Source organism: Equus asinus, chromosome 17 (assembly GCF_041296235.1).
Source record: "Equus asinus isolate D_3611 breed Donkey chromosome 17, EquAss-T2T_v2, whole genome shotgun sequence".
NCBI lineage: Eukaryota > Metazoa > Chordata > Mammalia > Perissodactyla > Equidae > Equus > Equus asinus.
In genome coordinates this window covers 22732058-22752875 of record NC_091806.1, presented here as the reverse complement: position 1 = coordinate 22752875, position 20818 = coordinate 22732058, and the positions used below count along the sequence as shown (strand labels likewise).

Genomic DNA, 20818 nt, shown 5'->3' with positions numbered 1-20818 from the left:
GATTCTAATACTATTACCATTTTTGTATGGATTCTGTATTAATTTTTAATTTATATTAATTAATTAGTAATATTTAAAATAAATAAATATAAAAGTATTAATTTAATTCATTATTAAATTTTATTACCTTAAATCCAATATTATTAAATAAATTAAATTAATAAAAATAAAATTTATTGATTGATGTAATATTTATCTATTGCACTTTCAATTTTTATTTAAAAAGTAAAAATATGACACTAAAAAGTTCATATATAATGCAAATGAAATGGAAAAATAGAATGGTTTACATAGCATTAAATTCTTTGACTAGTACAATAAATAGAATGAAGATAAAGGACAAGAATCTGACTAAATACAAAATTAAGAACTATAAAGAAAGTTACAATAGTAAATGCAGAAATTAAATAATAGCATGACTCTATAGATATTTCATTGACTAATTAATTACATATTATTTACTGATTCCCTGCTGTACATGCATTTCACATTTCTAGCTACAGAGTTAAGACATAGCGCTTACATTCTAACAGGGAAACTGTTATTAACAGAATGTATAATTCTTTAATTATAATTAAAGTTCATTTTATGTACATATTAGTTATATATATTTACTAGATAATTATAGTTCATTCTTTAATTATAATTATCATAGATCCTGTGGAGAAAAGTTTGCATCACTTTTAAGAAAATTTCTGCATACTAAGGGGATTCACCTTAACGTCAAAGGACTTCATGGTGAATGGCAAACTTAATTATTACCAGATATTACTTTTCTTCTCCAGAGCTTCTTCATAGTATTTGTCATCTCTGAATTTCTCAGAGAGTAGATTGGTGGATTAAGCATGGAAGTTATGATTGTATAAAACACGCTAAGTAATTTTTCAATGGGGAAGGTCTCTACAGTTCTTGCAAATCTGAAAATACAGGGAGCAAAGAAGAAGACACCACAACCATGTGGGAACCACAGGTCTATAGGGCTTTCCACCTCCCTTCCTAAAGTTCTTTAAAGAGTGAAAGATGACACCATAAGAGATGAGTAAGAACAAAAAGAAGGGTGCAGATTAATCCTCCATTGGCCACCACTAAGACACTAAATGACATAGGTGTCAGTACAGATGAGTTTCAATAAGGGGTACATGTCACAGGCAAAGTGATCAACGACATTGGAGTCACAAAATGGAAGCCCATAAATAGTGCAAAGTTGAATTACTGAGTGCAGAAAACCTCCAACCAAACACACTGCCGGCAGCACAACTCACACCCAATGCCTCATGATAATGAACAAACGCAAAGTCTTAAGCATGGTCACATAGGGGTCGTAGGTCATCACCAATGGAAGTAAGTGTCCTGTAAAGAGCTGGGCCATACAAGATTGAAAAAATCTGTTTGTCCCAAAGAACAAGTCTGAAGTCAATCTGGTGGTAATGACTGAAGAAAAAATGGCCTCTAGAAATGATATGGTAGAAGAAAAACCCCATCAGAGAGTTCAGTATCTTGCTGACAATTACAGTCACAATAATGAGCATGTTGCCCACCATGGCCAAAATATAGAAGAGCAAAAATGTGATACAAATGACTTTCTGCTCTTTTGGATTCTGTGTGAAGCCCAAGAGGACAAAGTAAGTCACATTGTTCCTTGGTTCCATCTAATCCTTATAGGTGCTGACTTCAGTTATTAGAAGCACTTTACCTATAGAAAAAGAGTGAAAACTTTTAAATGTGCTATAAGTTTAATCTTATATTAAGTCATTCAATTAAAAAACTCTGTATGGAGTATCTATTTGTGTCAAATATCTCTTAGACATTGTGGTCACCAAGTTGAATAAAACATAGCTGCCTACCCTCCGTGATATGATGCATAATGAAGGATCAGTCAATTTCAGATCAATGTAATAAGTGCCATTATAAAAATATTCACACAATGCTAAGGGTCACAGTGTAGGAAGATGCCAGTCACACTGGAATCAGAGAAGGCTTCCCAGAGGAAGCATTGCTTTAGCAGAGTTTTAAATGAACATGAAGAAAGAGAAGATGGGAAGGAAATTCGATGAAAATGTGCACCATTCGTAGAGTCACAAAATTGTAATACTTGAGACAATTTGAAGGTAATTTACATTCTCAAAATGCATAGATCAAATAATGAATGGAAAGTCACTGCCCTGGATTGTCTCAGATCTCTTCGAGACCTCTTCTTAGAACATTTGGATGGATAGTCCACCTTTTTGAAACCAATCAATGCTGAAGCTCTTCAGTTTTGTGTCTCCAGCCCCTATCTCCCCACAAATTTTCAAGCGTGTATATGCAACATCTCCAAATTTGGACATATCCAATTGGATATCAATATAGTACTTATAAAACTAAATGTTTCACAAAATTAGAGATGAGGAACACCAATAAACATAAATATTCCTCATCTCATTAAATAATACCACCTTTCATGTAATTGTTCAGACAATAAATTTCACAGCTCTTTCAGTCCTTTGTTGCTCTCATATTACTTAGTGATACATTTAACAAGCCCTGTTGACTCTGGTTTCTAATATATCACATATTTGATCATTTCCCAGATTTTCTTCCTGGCCCACTGAAATAGCCCCCTGCCAAGAGTCTCCAGGCTCTTTCCGTCCTCCAACAATTTCTTCCCCTGAAGTACCACAAAGGATCCATATAAAGTCTTATTGTGAACATATCACTCCAATGCTCGCAACACCTGCAGTGGATTCCAATCACATGCTCACAATTTAATGTATCACATTTAATATTTACAGTAACAAGAACTTTAATCCCCATTTCACAGTTGAAGATACTGAGGCTCAGAGTATATAATTAATTTCCCCATGGTCACATATTTTTAAGTGAGAAAACTAAGCCTGGAATGCAAGGTTGATTTATTTCAAAATGATTTAGTTTCTTACACAATGAAGAAATTCACAAAATTTTGAAGCTTGGTTCCACTACAGTTATTCTTACCTCGTGGAGGCTTGTTCACAGTCTGGAGGAAGAGTAGTTAACTCACTCATAGGGACCTGTTATTCTTCTTTCACTCAGCATGAGAACAGAGGACAAAAAGCTGCATTATTACTTGAGGATATATTTTGCTTCATTCGGTTGTCTGTCCATTTTCTCCATGGAGTCTTCTGGCTATTCTAGAGATAATTTTTATGTGCACCACACGTTTTTAAAAACAATTTCCACTGTGCACAGGGAAAAACAAAAGTTTATCATTTAGGATAATTTACAAAAAAGACAAGCAAATCCTAAGTTTATATTAGAAGATAGCGACTGGCCATTTCCCAGAAATTTTTTCTGGAGTAACATCTTTCCTATTAACTTCAAAATAGAAAAATGCGATACAATTGTTTAGCTCTTCTCATTCTATCATGATGGGATAGCCGGACTATTTGACTTGAGATTTTTGAGAGATGTTCTTGTGCGCTACTAGGCCAAATCACATAGTTAATATCAGAAAGATCTAACATGGGGAAAAAATAGCTTTAGAACCATTGTGAGACTGCCACCAGTCAAGAATAAAATTTCAGCCAAGTTGTTTTGTTCCAGTGAAGATTAGTTTATCAAGTATTTTCCCACTTGCCATAGGAAATCTTTCTTTTCTTATTTTTAATACTCAATTTATTCTGCCTTGAGGTGTGATAACATGTTTAAAAAAATTGTTACCAATTTAGATGTAATAACTGATCATTTATCCAATTATTAATTATTTTTCAATTAAGAGCATCTAATTTATGCCATTGCCAACTTAAAAAGCAAATTCACCTGTTATTTTACCCTTAAAATCAGTTTATTTGGGAATAGCCAAAAGAACTACAATCTAGGATGCAATCTGTGCATGCTACAGTGAGCCATAGACAAATTGATAAAACAAAGGAAGGGAGCTCCTTTTACACATAGAAAGTAGGAGTAGACAGGGGCTGTTCTAAAAGAAGCACCAGTGGGGGAAAGTGACAGTTCAGAGAGGCAATACTTATCATAGGCTGAGCTGCATCATTTCCCAATGGAAGGGCTGTTGCCTGGTGGGAAGAGAAATCTTCCTTCAGTAGTAAAGTAGTTTTACTTCCTGTTGCATATGGGAGCATAGGCTTTTTCTTCTTTGACGCAACTCAGGATGTATAAATAGTAAGTGAAAGCTCCCACTACAGGCCTTCTCAATTCCGGTTTAGTTAAGCTTTCTTTGATTAATTTCCACATTATCAGGAACTGTGCTATAAGTGAGAACACAACAAATAATAAAGCTGGGGGAAAAAAAACAGGTAAAAAGTCCTTCCTACACGGACCTTATATTCTTATGATAGAATCAGACAATCAATAACAGCATGATGTAATAAAGTAATTATAGTTTTATTCAGTGCTTATAAGACAACAAAGAGGGTAAGAGTTAGAAAATAAGAAGGAGAATTCTACTATGGATGAAGTTATCAAAGAAGGTCTTTCTTGGAAGGTGATGTTTAAGTGAGATACAGAGGATTGGAACCTGCTACCATTGGAAGCATTGTTTCATGTAGTAAGGCTAAGTAAAAATTAATTAAGGAAAATTACTTCACCTGAGATATGACATGACATATAGAAAACTAAAAATTGCACAGGAATTCATGTTGCAGTACCATGTTGAAAAGAAAATGGTGAGGGTGGACACTCTTATCTTGTTCCTGATTTTAGTGGGAAAGTTTTTAAACTTTCACTGTTGAATATGATGTTACCTGTGAATTTGTCTTAATTGGCATTTATTATATTGAGGTACATTCCATCTATACCCAATTCTTGGGAGTTTTCTATCATAAAACGATGTTGAATTTCCATACTATCTATGAGCAACCTGAAGAGGAAATTAAGAAAATAATTTCATTTGCAAAAGTATTAAAAACAATAAAATACTTAAGAATAAACTTAACCAAGGAAGCAAAAGGATTGTAAACTGAAAACTAGAAAATGTTGATGAGAGATATTATAAAAGACACAAATAAATGGAAAGACATTCATGTATTGAAAGATTTAATATTGCTAAATGTCAAACTACCTAAAGTGATCTATGGATTCAGTGCAATCCCTATTAAATCCCAAGTGTGTTTTGCAGAAATAGAACAATCTATCCTAAAATTCACACGGAATTTCAAGAGTCCAAATAGCCAAAGCAATCTTGAAAAAGAAAAATATTGTAAGAGGTCTCACACTTTCTGATCCTAAAACTTACTACAAGGCTGTGGTAATCAAAACAGTGTGGTATTTGCATAAAGGCAGACATATAGACTAATGGAATAAAATAGAGAGTCTAGAAATAAACCTTTGCTTATGCTTTCAAATTATTTTTGACATGGATGCCAAGAGCATTCACTGGGGGAAGAACAACCTGTTCAACATATGGTGTCATGAAACTAGATATCCACAAGCAAGGGAATGAAACTGAACACTTAACTTACAGCATATACAGAAATTAACTCAAAACGGATTAAAGACCTAAAGTACTAGTTAAAACTAGAAAACGTTTAGAAGAATATGTAGAAGAAAAGCTTCATAATGTGGAATTTGACAATGATTTCAGGGTATGTCACTAAAAGCACAGGCAAGCAAAGAAAAAATAGTTGAATTGTACTGTATCAAAATTAAGAACTTTTGTACATCAAATGACACTATAATAGAGTAAAAAGGCAATCCACAGGTTGGAGGAAATGATTTGCAAACAATACATATGATAGGGTAGTAATGTGCATAATATATAAATAACTTCTACATCTCAATAACAACATAAAAAGCCAAAAACCAATTTAAAATAAGCAAAGGATTTGAACAGGCATTCTCTAAAAAGGATATAAAATGGCCATTAAGCACATGAAAAGATGATTAACATCAATAATCATTATGGAAATACAAATCAAAACTATAATAAAATACCAGTTCATATCCATTAGGATAGCTATTACATATATTTTTTTTAAAACCCAGAAAGTAAAACATGTAAGAGAGCATGTGGAGAAACTGGAACAATTGTGTGTTGCTGGTGGGAACATAAAATGATTTAGCTGCTATGGAAAACATTATGGTAGTTCCTCAAATAATTAAACAAAGAATAGTCATATGATTCAGCATTTCTACATTTGGATATATATTCGAAATAATCAGAAGCAGGGACTCAAACCCCTGCTATTTCTACCCTACCATTTTCCTGGGAGTACTATTTACAATAGCCAGAAAGTAGAACCAACTGAAGTGTCTTCTGTTAGATAAGTGCATAAACAAAATGAGGTATACACATACAATGGAATATTATTCAGCCTTGAAAAGGAAGGAAATACTGACACATGCTAAACATAGATTAACCTATATTATCCTAAGTAAAATAAGGCAGTCACAGAAGGACAGATATTGTATGATTTCACTTACATGAGTTACTTAAAGTAGTCAAATTCATAAATAGAAAGTAGAATGTTGATTGCCTGGTGCTCAGAGAGAGAGAATGGAGAATTATTGTTTAATGAGAGGTGAGTTTCAATTTAGGAAGATGAAACAGTTGTGGAGATTAATGGTGGTGATGTTTACATAACAATATTAATTAACATAATATCACTGAATGGAGACTTAACATGGTTAAAATTGTAAATTTGGTTATATATATTTTAATGCAATTTAAGAAGATTTAAAAACTAAGGTGACTATTAATAGGTTCATGATGTGAACACAACAGCTCAAGGCATATGCAAAGATCATTGGCTTCAGATACACCTGAATAATAGGTTTAAAAGGTAGATATGCCAATCTAACATCAAAACTATAAAATTAAAATCTCTATTGCTGTGTTCCAAGAATCTGCATTTTACAAGAACCCTAACTAATTCTAACAGTGAATCAAGGTCTGAAAACCAACTGGGCAATACATAAATCTACAAAGGATATGTTTATAATGACAAATAATTTCCTGCCTGGACCTTTTCTCAGAGTGCTTATAGGTCAACATCAACATACTTTTGACAAACAGTATTCATTTTGCCCTGAACCATAGACATTATCTTCTTTCCTCTTCTCCATTTAAAGGATAAAGTCATTTTATATTGTCGTGATCATGTCTCAAAGTCACTCTTTTACTCAAGAACTCCCTCATAGCATTTTTCACCTCTAAGTTTTGAGTGTGTAGGTTTAAGAAATTTAACAAGGGAGTTATCATGGTAAAAAACACAGCCACAGCTTTATCAATGGAGAAGGTGGCAATTGGGTGCAAACATATAAACATGCAGGGCACAAAGACTAAGTTGACCAGAGTAATATGAGAGACACAGATGTAGAGGGTGTCGCATCTCCCCTCCAAGCTATAGATCCTTAGGGAGCACAAGATGACCACATAGAAGACCTTCAAGAGGAACGAAAAAATAACAGGCAGATGAGCCCACTGTTGGCAGCAAAAGGAGACCCAGGGTACAAGTGTCCATGCAGATGAGTTTCAACAAAGGGTTTAAGTCACACATGGAAGGTCTATGATATTGGAGCCACAGACAGGCAGCCAGACTGTGAAGATGATATGAATAGTTGTAAGGCAAAGCCTCTGGCTCATGCCATTCAAAAGAGGAAGCCACATTCCTGTCACTCATGATGATTTCATAGTACAGGGGTTTGCAGATGGCCGCATAGTCGTCACTGGCAACCGCCATAATCAAAATGATGTCAGCAGCACAAAAAGTTGCTCAGTAAAGACCTGATTCATGCACTTCCTGAAAGAAATGGTTTTTCTTACAGCAAAAGTGTCAGCTAACATTTTAGTGGTCAGGAGTGAAGAATAGCAGCAATATATAAGGAATAAGTAGCACAGGCAGAAGAAGCACTGTCAAGGATATAAGACATCACTTGTTAAACGGATCTATTCTGTTCTTGGATAACAGTTTTCAATAATCTAAAGATATATAACTCTTCCTAAGTTAACTTTCTTAAATTGAATCTTATTGAAAATAATAACTGCACTTTGTTTTGTGACTAAACTATCTTTAACTTATTTTAACTTTCCTGTAAACTTATTTCAATCATATTATTTATCTTGTTTAAATTTAAATTTATTATTTTATGTTAAACAATTTTGAAACATAGACCATGTAAGACTAGGCATAATTCTAAAAAGTAATTCTAATGAGGGACTGCTAGTCTTATCATATATGAAAATGTTATATATCAAAGCTATTATATTGTGTCAATTGGAACGTGAATAAAGAAATCAATAAAACAGAATAGAGTCCTGAACTGGATCCACATACACAAGAGACTTTAGAATACAATAGTCAGGATTTCAAATCAATATCAAAAAGATAATTATGCAACTATAAAAAACAACTAAAATTTATAAAAACAGCTAAAATTAAATCCCTATTTAACTCCTATATAAGGATAAATTCCAGATGAATCAAAAGTTTTAATATAAGACCACAAAAATCTTAAAAAATTAAATGCTAAAATATTCTTGTAGAATATTTTGGTAAGAGTGAAATAAAGATCTTTTTAAGCAAGATTCAAAAACCAAAAACATGCAAAGTGTAAGGAAAAAAATTTTACATAAAAGAGCATTTTACATAGCGTAAAAAATGTAAAAATTGAGCATAAGCCAGAAAAGCAATAATTGCATATACAATAGTAAAAGGGGTCATTTTTAATTATATAATTAATGTTAGCTCATAGAAATCAGTGTGGAGAAGACCAACAATGGAATGAAACAGAAAAAAACATATGAATAGATAATTTACAGAAAAAGAAATGAAAGTCATAATATAGGTGAAAAGATGCTCTAACTCAATAATGTAAAAAAGATTCTGATTAAAGTGTTAAAATAAAATACCTATAGTCAGATTGTTATGTGCCATAAATATTTGTCAGGTACTGGTTGTTGAGAATGTGGAGGAAAATATTCTGCCAGACTGTGAGCAGGAGTGCAACAGTTAGCACAAACTCAAGGGTGGCAGTTTGGCACTAACTATGAATACCAACACTTTATAAACCTATACTATCTGACCATTGATTCAAATACATACTTTAACAGTTTCACTTCTAGGAATTCTTCCATGCACATATTCAAAAATGCATATTTACTGCAAAATTATTTGTCATAGCAAAAGTTGAGGAACACCATGAAGACGAATGGATATATTAATTGTAGTATATATTTATAAGACAGTATCATACAGTATGAGAAAAACTAACAGATCTATATGGACTTGTATGGAAATGTCTTCAAGATGTTCCATAGTGAAAGTAAACATTTACACACAAAGAAAAAAAATTATTATAGTTAAATATATTTGCATTTGCAAAGACCATTACCTGATGAAACTTAAGAAACAAATTAAGTTACTGCCTCTGGGGAAGAGGACTGGAGACTATAATGAGTGATAAATGAGAAATTTATTCTACACTTTATCACATTTTGCATGGGTTTTATTTTTACTATTTATCTGTCACACTTCAATGTTTCTTTAAAAAAGTAGAATTATTACACTAAAAATTTTGTATACAATGCAACTGTATTTATTAGAGAAGAAAATCTATACAGCGTAAGATATCTTAATTACTAAAATGAAAAGAATTAACTAAATGAGAAGAACCTAAATAAAAATAATATTCTCAGAAAAAAGTGAAAAACATCAATGAAATAATTGATTAAGATTAGTGTAACTATATAAATTTTTTCTCACTAATTCATTACATATTATTGACTCCTTGCTACATAGTCATTACAGCTTTCTAGGTGAATTGATAAACAAGACTTTATAGACCTTACATGCTAGCAGGGAGAGAAACTGTTATTAATAGCACGATCACAGCATTCATTTTAAAGTTATAATTATCATATGTTATTTGAAAGAAGGAAAGCCAGCATTGGATTTAAAAAGACATAGGCATTCCAAGGAAATGGACTCTAATGTCAAATAACTCTCTTGTGGTGGAAGATGCACTTATTTACCACAGGATATGACATTTCTTCTCAAGAGCTTCTTCATAGCATTAGTCATTTCTGAATTTCTCAGAGTGTAGATTAATGGGTTCAGCATGGGGGTTATGACTGTGTAAAACACACTCAGTAATTTGTCAATGGGAAAGGTCTTAGCAGGTCTCATATACATGAAAATACAGGGAACAAAGAAGAAGACAACCATAGTGATATGGGAACCACAGGTCTGGAGGGCTTTCCACTTCCTTTCCTGACTTAAATTCTTCAAAGAGTGCAAGATGGCACCATAAGAGATGAGTAAGAGGAGAAATACAATAGTGCAGATCAATCCACCATTGGCCGCAACTAAGAATCCAATGACATAGGTGTCAGTACAGATGAGTTTCAATAAGGGGTACATGTCACAGAAAAAATGATCAATGACATTGGGGCCACAGAATGGGAGCCCATAAATAGTGCTAAGTTGAATTACTGAGTGCAGAAAACCTCCAATCCAGGAGACTACCAGCAGTGCAATGCACGCCCATTGCCTCATGATAACCAAATAATGCAAAGTCTTACAGATGGTCACATAGAGGTCATAGGCCATCGCCAGCAGAAGAAAGACCTCTGATCCACCAAAAAAGTGCTCTGTGAAGAGCTGAGCCATACAAGATTGGAAGGATATGGTATTTTCCCCAAAGAACAAGTTTGAAATCAGTTTGGGGGATATAGATGAGGAATAAATGACATCCATAAATGACAAGCTACCAAGAAAAAAGTACATTGGTGAGCCCAGGCTCTTACTGAAAGTTACAGTCACAACAATGAGCATGTTGCCTATCATGGTCAAAATATAGAAGAGCAAGAACATAAAAAAAGAACTGTCTGCTCCTTTGGATTCTGCGTGAGACCCAAGAGGACAAAGTAAGTCACATTGTTCCTTGGTTCCATTACCTTGGTTCCATCTATTCCTTATAGGTTTTGACTTCAGATATTAGAAATAGTTTACCTATAGAACAAAAGGGAAAAAAAAAACTTTAAATGTATTGTAAGCTTTATCTTTTTTATTTACTCAATCAAAAAATGAGCACGGAGAATCTATTTGTGTCAAATCTGTCATAAACATTGGGATCACCAAGTTGAATAAGACATGGCTTGCTATTTCAGTGACTTGATACATGATGAGGGGTCAGGCTATTGCAGGCCAATTTCATGTGTCACTATAAATATCTTCATGTGTCACGATAAATGTCTTCATGTGGGCTGAGAGTTCACAGCACAAGATCTAAATCAACATGGAATCTGCAAAGGCTTCCCAGAGGAAGCATTCATTCAGCTGAGTTTTAAAGGGAAAGCGAGAGAAAAGAGGATGGAAAGGGAATTCCATGAGAAGATGCACCATGTATAAAGTCACAAAAGTTTGATCCTTAAGTGAAGAGTCACTTAAGATAATTTACATTTTCAAAGTGAGGAGAACAATTTATGAATGGATCTGTGTATATAACTACCTAATCAATATCTCCAATGGATATCAATTTAGTATTTTATAAATTTGTTTTAATTTTTCACAATAAATCTATTCCTTACCAGATGTTCTTCATCTCATTACGTGGTGCAAAGTATTTTAATGAAACAAAATGTTAACATTGCAAGAACACCTATCTTTGTTATGAGGAACTATATATCAGATGCTATGCTCATGTTTACACTGATCTTTTATTTATACAGAAACATATATACTTACAAATATGTGTACATCTATATGCATACATATATATAAAACACATTTAATGTAACACTTAATCTTTACAGTAATTAGTATTATCCTCATTTTATAGTTGAAGAAACAGACTGTTTAGTTGATTTTCTCAAAGTCATACATTTTTCAGCGACAGAAATGAATTATAAACTTTGACTTCCAGAAGTTTTCAACATTTCAATTTTTATAAACTAAAATTTATAATAACTTCCAATTTAATAAAGTAATGCACACAATTGAAAAGTCTGGCTTCCACTATTAATTGTGATAGGATTACCTTTTGGAGCCTTCTTCACAATAAGCATGAGGACTTTTCCAAGTAAATCATAGGGACCTGGAAGTGCTTCTTCCATCTGATAGACCACAAAGAACAAAAAGCTTCATTAGTCCTTAAGGATCTATTTAATTTCACTTGACTGTTTCTGTCCATTTTATTCACATAGCATTTTAAATACTTTAGAATACTATTACTTTCACTGTGGATCTACTTAAAAGGAATTCCACAATGCAAATGGAAAAACAAAAATTTTCCACGTTAGGATAATTTATTTAACAGGCAAATAAATCCTATGTAACATAAGAAGTTGGCAATTAGCTATTTCACCAAGGCAATTGTTCTCTGGTAACTAACTTCTTTTCTTGTAACTTCATAAAAGAAAAAATAAAATTCAGATTGTGTTGCCATCTCATTATATTATGTCAGTATGGTGAAACTAATTGTACTGAGATTTTGAGAGGGCATTCTTGAAATAGTTATTGCTCCTCCTGAAAGAGTTATGTCTGTTCTGAAGAGGAGAATATCTTCTTCCTGATAGGGGTAAAGATCAGGGGACATTTTATACCTTCTAACCAGAATATGCTTGAGTTATGCAATTGGAATGTGTCCAAGACCAATTCATACTTCATTATATTCACTGTAATTTTGCACCAAATTTGAAAAGAATATCTATATGTAAAGATACTGTTAGACAATCACATAATTAGGGTCAGGAAGATGTAACAAAGAGAAAAACATAGCTTCAAAACCATTGCAGAACTTTTGCCAGTAGGAAATAAAGTATCACTCCTGTCATTTTGTTCCAAGGAAAATGAATTTATCACTTATTTCCCCACTTTGTCATAGCAAGATTTTCTTTCTTTTTATCCAATACTCACTTTTTCTACCTGTTAGTGTGGGGTTCTATGATAAAATTTAATCTCCAATTTAATGCAATAACCAAACACTGATCCAAATATTATTTTTTAAAATTTTTATTTACCAGCTTCTTTTTGTCAGGCTGTATGCTATGAGCTAGGGAAAATACTAGCAACTAAAACAGAAGAAAAAGTCAAGAGAAAAGTCCTGTCTTCACTGACCTTATATTCTTTTTTTCTTTTTCTTTTTCTTTTATTGCTAACATTGGATTATAACCTTATATAACTTTTGGGTGTACATCATAATGTATTTTGAATTCTGTGTAGATTACATCATGTTCACAACCCAAAGACTAATTACAATCCATCACCACACACATGTTCCTAATCACTGCTTTCGCCCTCCTCCCTCCCCCCTTCCCCTCTGGTAATGATGAATCCAAAGTCTGTTGCTATGTGCTTGTTTGATGTTGTTTTCATCTTCTACTTATCCGTGAGATCATACGGTAATTGACTTTCTCCCTCTCGCTTATTTCACTCAGCATAATACCCTAAAGGTCCATCCACGTTATCACAAAGGGCCAGATTTCATCATTTCTCATGGTTGAGTAGTATTCCATTATGCATATGCATCACATCTTGCTTATCCAGTCGTCACTTGATGGGCCCCTAGGTTGCTTCCCAGTCTTGGCTATTGTAAATAACGCTCTGCTGAGCATAGGGGTGCATGTATCTTTATGCATTTGTGTTTTCAAGTTCTTTGAATAAGTACCCAGGAGTGGAATAGCTGGATCACATGGTAGATCCATCATTAATTTTCTGAGGAAACTCCATAACATTTTCTGTAGTGGCTGCACCAGTTTGCACTCCCACCAGCAGTGTACAAGGGTTCCCTTCTCTCCACATCCTCTCTAACACTTATCTATTCTTGTTTTCTTAATTATAGTCATTCTGATGGGAGTGAGATGATATCTCATTGTAGGCTTGATTTGAATTTTGCTGATAGTTAATCATGTTGAACATGTTTCCATGTGCCTGTTGGCCATCCATTTATTTTCTTTGGAGAAATGTCTATTCAGATCTTTTGCCCATTTTTCAATTGGGTTGTTGATTTATTTGTTGTTGAGATGTATGAGTTCTTCGTATATTTTGGATATTAACCCCTTATCTGATATATGGTTTGCAACTAAATTCTCCCAATTCTTAGGGTGTCTTTTCATTTCGTTGATGGTTTCATTGGCTGTGCAGATTTTTAGTTTGATGTAGTCCTATTTATTTATTTTTTCTATTGTTTCCCTTGCCCCCTCAGGTATGGTATTTAAAAAGATGCCGCAAAGACCGATGTGAAAGAGCGTACTGCCTATGTGTCTTCTAGAAGTTTCATGGTTTCGGTCTTACATTCAAGTCTTTAATCCATTTTGAGTTGATTTTTGTGCGTGGAGTAAGATAACGGACTACTTTCATTCTTTTGCATGTGGCTGTCCAGTTTTCCCAACACCATTTAGTGAAGAGACTCTGCTTTCTCCATTGTATGCTCTTGGCTCCCTTGTCGAAAATTAGGTGTCAATATATATGTGGGTTTATTTCTGGGCTCTCAATTCTGTTCCTTTGATCTGTGTGTCTGTTTTATGTTTTTGTGCCAGTACCATGCTGATTTGGTTACTATACCTTTGTAGTATACTTTGAAATCAGGGAGTATGATACCTCCAGCTTTGTTCTTTTTCCTCAGGATCCCTTTGTTATATGGGGCCTTTTATTGTTCCATATAAACTTAGGGTTTTTTGTTGTATTTCTGTGAAAAATGTTATTGGAACTTTGGTAGGGATTGCATTGAATCTGTAAATTGCTTTAGGAAGTAGGGACATTTTAACTATGTTAATTCTTCCAATCCAAGAACACAGAATATCTTTCCATTTCTTTGTGTCTTCTCCAATTTCTTTAAACAACGTTCTACAGTTTTTGGTGTACAGATCTTTCACCTCTTTGGTTAAGTTTATTCCCAGGTATTTTATCCTTTTTGTTTCAATTGTAAATGGGATTGTATTCTTAATTTCTCTTTCTCCTTCTTTGTTGTTAGTGTATATAAACACAAGATTTTCACACGTTGATTTTCTATCCTGCAACTTTACCATATTCATTTATTATTTTTAAAAGTTTTTTAGTGGATTCTGCAGGGTTTTATATATTTAAAATCATGTCATCAGCAAATAGTGACACTTTCACTTCTTCTTTTCCTATTTGGATCCCTTTTATTTCCTGTTCTTGCCTGATTGCTCTGGCTAGCACTTCCAATACTATGTTAAATAAGAGCAGTGAAAGGGGCATCCTTGTCTGGTTCCCATTCTTAGATGGATAACTTTCAGTTTTTCTCCATTGAGAATGATATTAGCAGTGGATTTGTCATATATGGCCTTTATTATTTTGAGGTTCTTTTCCTTCTAGACCCATTTTATTTAGAGTTTTCATCATAAATGGATGCTGTATCTTGTCAAAGGCTTTGACAAGATGATCATGTGATTTCCATTCTTCATTTTGTTAATGTGGTGTATTATATAGATTGATTTGTGTATGTTGAACCATCACTGCATCCCTGGACTAAATCCCACTTGATCATGTTGTATGATCTTTTTAATGTACTGTCCTATTTGATTTGCTAGCATTTTCTTGAGGATGTTTGCATTGATATTCATCAGTGATATTGGTCTGTGTTTTCCTTTTTTGTGTGTTGTCCTCATCCGGTTTTGATATCAGGATAATGTTGGCTTCATAGAATGAGTTAGAAACCTCCTCCCCCCTCTTCAATTTTTTAGAAGAGTTTGAGAAGGATAGTTATTACGTCTTCTTTGAATGTTTGGCAGAATTCACCACGGAAGCCATCTGGTCCTGGACTTTTATTTTTGATGAGGTTTTTGAGTACTGTTTCAATCTCCTAACTAGTGATTGGTCTATTCAAATACTGTACTTCTTCTTGACTCAGTTTGGAGGATTGTGTGATTCCAAGAATTTATCCATTTCTTCTAGATTATCCAATTTGTTGGCATATAGCTTTTCATAGTATTCTCTCATTATCTTTTGTATTTCTGAGGTGTCTGTTGTAATTTCTCCTCTTTCACTTCTCATTTTATTTATTTGAGCCTTGTCTTTTTTTTTTTTTCGTGGTGAGTCTCTCTAAAGGTTTGTCTATTTTATCTATCTTTTCAAAGAACAAAGCTCTCGGCTTCATTGATTTTTTCCATTGTTTTTTAAGTCTCTATTTCATTTATTTCTGCTCAGATTTTTATTATTTCCTTCCTTCTGATGATTTGGGCTTTGTTTGTTCTTCTTTTTCCAGATCATTTACCTGCACTGTTAAATTGTTTATTTGAGATTTTTCTTGCTTTTTTGAGGTAGGCCTGAATTACTATAAACTTCCCTCTTAGAACAGCTTTTGCTGTATCCCATACATTTTGGCATGTCGTATTTTCATTTTAATTTGTCTTCAGGTATTTTTTTGGTTTCTCCTTTGATTTCTTCATTGACCCAATCATTGTTAAGTAGCAGTTTTATTTAATCTTCACATATTGTGGCTTTTATGATTTTCTTCCTGTAGTTGACTTCTAGTTTCATACCTTTGTGGTCAGAAAAAGTATTTGGTATTATTTTGGTTTTCTTAAATTTATTGAGACTTGTTTTGTGGCCTAATATGTGATCAATCTTGGAGAATGTTCCATGTGCATTTGAAAAGGATGTGTATTCTTCAGTTTTGGGATGGAATGTTCCATATGTATATGTACTAAGTCTATCTGATCTAATGTCTCATTTAAGACCAATGTTTCCTTATTGATCTTCTGTTTCGATGATCTCTCCATTGGTGTAAGTGGAGTGTTAAAGTCCCCTACTATTATTATGTTACTGTCTATTTCTAATTTTATGTCTGTTAATAATTGCTCTCTATATTTAGGTGCTCCTATGTTGGGTGAATAGATATTTACAAGTATTATATCCTCTTGTTGGACTTTTCCCTCTATCATTACATAGTACCCTTCTTTATTTCTTGTTAGAGTTTTGTTTATTTTTGAGGAAGATTAGCCCTGAGCTAACTAATGCCAATCCTCTTCTTTTTGCTGAGGAAGACTGGACCTGAGCTAACATCCATGCCCATCTTCGTCTACTTTATACATGGGATGCCTACCACAGAATAGCTTTTGCCAAGCTGTGCCATGTCCACACCCAGGATCCAAACCGGTGAACCCCAGGCTACTGAGAAGCAGAATGTGTGAACTTAACCGCTGCACCATTGGACTGGCCCCTAGAGTTTTTGTTTTAAAGTCTATTTTGTCTGACATAAGTATTACTACCACAGCTTTCTTTTCTTTGCCATTTGCATGGAGTATCTTTTTCCATCCTTTCACTTTCAGTTTGTGATTTTCTTTAGCTCTTAAGTGTGCCTATCATATGCAGTATATATATGGGTCTTGTTCTTTTGACTGGAGCATTTAGTCCACTGACATTTAAAGGAACTATTGATATATTTATTGCCATTTTGTTACTTTTTTCTGGGTGTTTTATTAGCTCTTCTCTGTTCCTTTCTTCTTCTCTTGCTCTCTTCCTTTGTGGTTTGATGGCTTTCTTTAGTAATGTGTTTGATTTCTGTCCTCTTACTTATTTGTTTATTTATTATAGGTTTCTGGTTTGTGATTACCGTAAGGTTCATATATAATATTTCTACATATTAGCAATCTGTATTGAATTGATAGTCTCTTTAGTTAGACCTCTTTCTAAAAGCTCTACTCTTTTACTTCCCTCCACCCATATTTTATACTTTTAAATCATTTCCAATCTCTTATTTTGCGTGTGTCTATCCATTACCATCTTTTCATTGATATAGGTAATTTTAGTATTTTTGTCTTTTAACCTTCATAATATATTCATAGGTGGTTGATCTGCTACCTTTGCTGTATTTTTGCCTTCAGTTTTGGGATGGATTAAATCTGTGCTCTAGTGGGTGTGACAGACCCCTGGGCTAACAGACCAGGGGAAGAGCTCCAATGGTGTCTGCAGGGTCTGTGTCAGCACACCTGTCCTGGGTCACAACAATGGCTACCATCAATGTCCCAGTCTCCAGAGAGGTATCACCTCCCACCAAGATGCACCTAGAGCCTACCAGGTGAGTCTCTTTTCACCAAAGGACTGTGCACATTTCTTTCTGGTGATTTTAGGTTGCTCTCTGAGATGGGTGAATTTGTGCATGTTCCCTTTAAGAGCTGGCTTTATTCCACTTACATCAATAGCTTTTCTGGGGGGTATTCCCAGTTGCAGTTAGCAGCCAGTAAAACTAGATACTATGACACTCATCTCCGTTGTGCTTAGTCTGAAGGATATTTATAGCAGTAATTTGCCTCCACTCAGGTCTGCTCTTCTCCAGGGAAGGCTGTTTACCTTAGGGTCGCTCCTGCCCAGCTGGCTGTGAAGCTCCACCACCTGTGAAGGTGGTTTTTTTCTCTCCAGATGGAATTTCTGCCTTTTCTACCTGAGACAGTACTATCCCTTGTTGTGGGGGTTCTCTTTATTCAGTTTTCAGTTCTTTCTCTGGGGTAATTTTTCCAAGAATAGTTGTAACCTGGTTGTGTTCATGGGAGTGGGTGAATTTAGAGTCTGCCTACACCACCATCTTAATGAGATCTCTCTGACCTTATATTCTTTTCATAGCCAGGCAATAAAAAAGGGAATAACTTTATAGAGTAATTGTACTCTGTGATCGGTGCTAATGAGACAAAACACCATATACTGTGATATAAAATAAGAGGGAGATCATATTGTAGATAAAGTAGTCAAAGAAAGTCTTTATAAAAGGTGATATTTTAGCTGAGATCCAAGAGGTGAAAAGTAGCTACCATGGGAAGCACTGTTATATGTGGAAAACCCCAACATTGAAAAGAGTGTGTCAAGTTCCAGACACTGAAATGTCATTGTGCCTGAAGAAAAATGGGAACAGAGAGAACAGAACAAATCGAGGTTGAATGTATGGCCAAAAACCAAACTGTGAAGAGCAGTACACATCTACAAAAGGAATTTGGGTTTCATTTAATGTTCCTTTAAAATTAGAGAAATCAAAGTAAAACAGGATTTTTTTTCTCAGTTGAGGAAAGCTTTCATCTAATAGCATTCAAATTAAGGTAGAAGAGTTACTTGACAAGTGTTACCAAATCATAGGCTATACTACACTATCACCAGAAGGTTAAAGACTATTCTATTTAGTCGAGTTTCTATTTCTGCACTAACCACAATTAGTACACAACAGGTACTCAGTAAAATTAAATGAATATATGAATTAGTCTCTATGGTATCAATAAATTTCTTGGTCTCTGGATTCCTCGTGGACCTTTATTTCTGCCTTTTTTCTTATATGCAAGGTACACAAAGGGACATTCTTAAGTTTTCTAGGAATAAACAACTATCTAAGAGGTAAGTGAAACCCATTTTATGAGATCCCCTCCCCACTTGTAGTGAACATCAGGGGTGTATGGCTTCCCCAAGATCTCTTAAAAACATCCTGCACATGCTATTAATTTCCAAAGTTGGAATTGACTTTCCCAACATTAAATCCAAGTACCTACATTTCTCTAGACCCCTGCAAATTGGGTGAAGACATGTTTTGGGTTCTTCCAACCAGGAACATTTGTCCAAGTTTTTGAGTGGAAATTAGCTACCTGAGGCTAAGTGGTTCTGAGAATCAGCATGGTTCTAAGGTCAAGAAAATACTGGTACATTTCCAGTTTTGCCTGGGGCAGAGTGATCCTGGCATCAACAGTATCAGCATCGCCTTTAGCATTCCAGTCCTGCCTATGAGTGCTTCTCAAGTTCTTAATTATAGCTCAGCCTAGAATGAGTAACTCCAGCCCTTCCAAACATTTTTAAAGCTACTTAATTCCATCTAATACATATCTTCTACTTAGGATACCTAGGCATGATTCTGTATTCAGATAAAATCACTAACATATACCAAACAGACCTAAAATTCTCCAATTCAATTTATCACCAAGAATGGAATGTCATCATTCTCTGAGGCATGCTAGTTGACAAGTGTCATTTTTACAAAAGCACTTAATCTTAGGAAAGTTTAGAAGGAATAGTCATTCCTTCAGTAAATATTGATAAAACATTTATTCAGGGCCAAGTTTTCTTCTAGGCTGAACATGTGATATTGAACTAAACATACACTATATACACTTCTGAACAGATAACTTCCTGTATTTTAAGTGTTTACACATTCTGCTTGTATGCTATGTTGCCCTCATTTTCATAGTAAAATAATGCTATGACCCTTCCCACAGGTGTTTTCATGGAAATCAAACCAACAAATGCATCACTCTCAAGTCTTTGGAGGTACGGGGCCAATATATATCAGAGAATAAGAGAGATTCAGGTATGCTAAGAAGATTGGAGACCATTCCAGCCCCAAGACTCTTTCAAGGCCATTCAATTTTCAGAGTGTTCTTCTCAGCAGGGATAGAGAAATCATGTATACCTCTTTTTAAATCCAAAAAAAAATTAGCTTAACATTCTAGGCCAGGTGAATAGTTTCCTAACAATTTAAAATATTGCAGCAATAAAATGTGTTCATAATAACTAAAAATTTGAGAATTTGGTTGTCTAAGAGTTTATATAAATTATTTTATTTGATCTTGGGAATATCTCCATCATTCCTCACTAACTGAAACCAAAAGATGTCATATTTTGCCAAAATTAACATGACACATGGCAAAGCTATGATTGTCTAACCCAATCACTATGCTCTTACCCGTTATAGTGTAATAAGCCCTATCACCCTTTCCTCAAAAATGTACATAAAATACATGATACATAAAATCTCCTTCACAGGGAAAAACAGAAAAATAATGCTCTCGATGTGAATGATTAGTTAAGATTATAATAGCCATGAGTTTTAGTCCAAATTCTGTACTAAAAATAGACAGTAGAACTTTCCTTTTGGAAGAAGAAAGAGAAAATGAAAGAATCAGACAAGGTGT

General features: G+C 34.2%; 1 pseudogene; it reads right to left on the bottom strand.

The window, feature by feature from the left end:
* Nucleotides 1-9938: 9938 nt before the first annotated feature.
* On the bottom strand, nucleotides 9939-10867 carry LOC139040572 (olfactory receptor 4A47-like; annotated as a pseudogene).
* Nucleotides 10868-20818: the final 9951 nt, after the last annotated feature.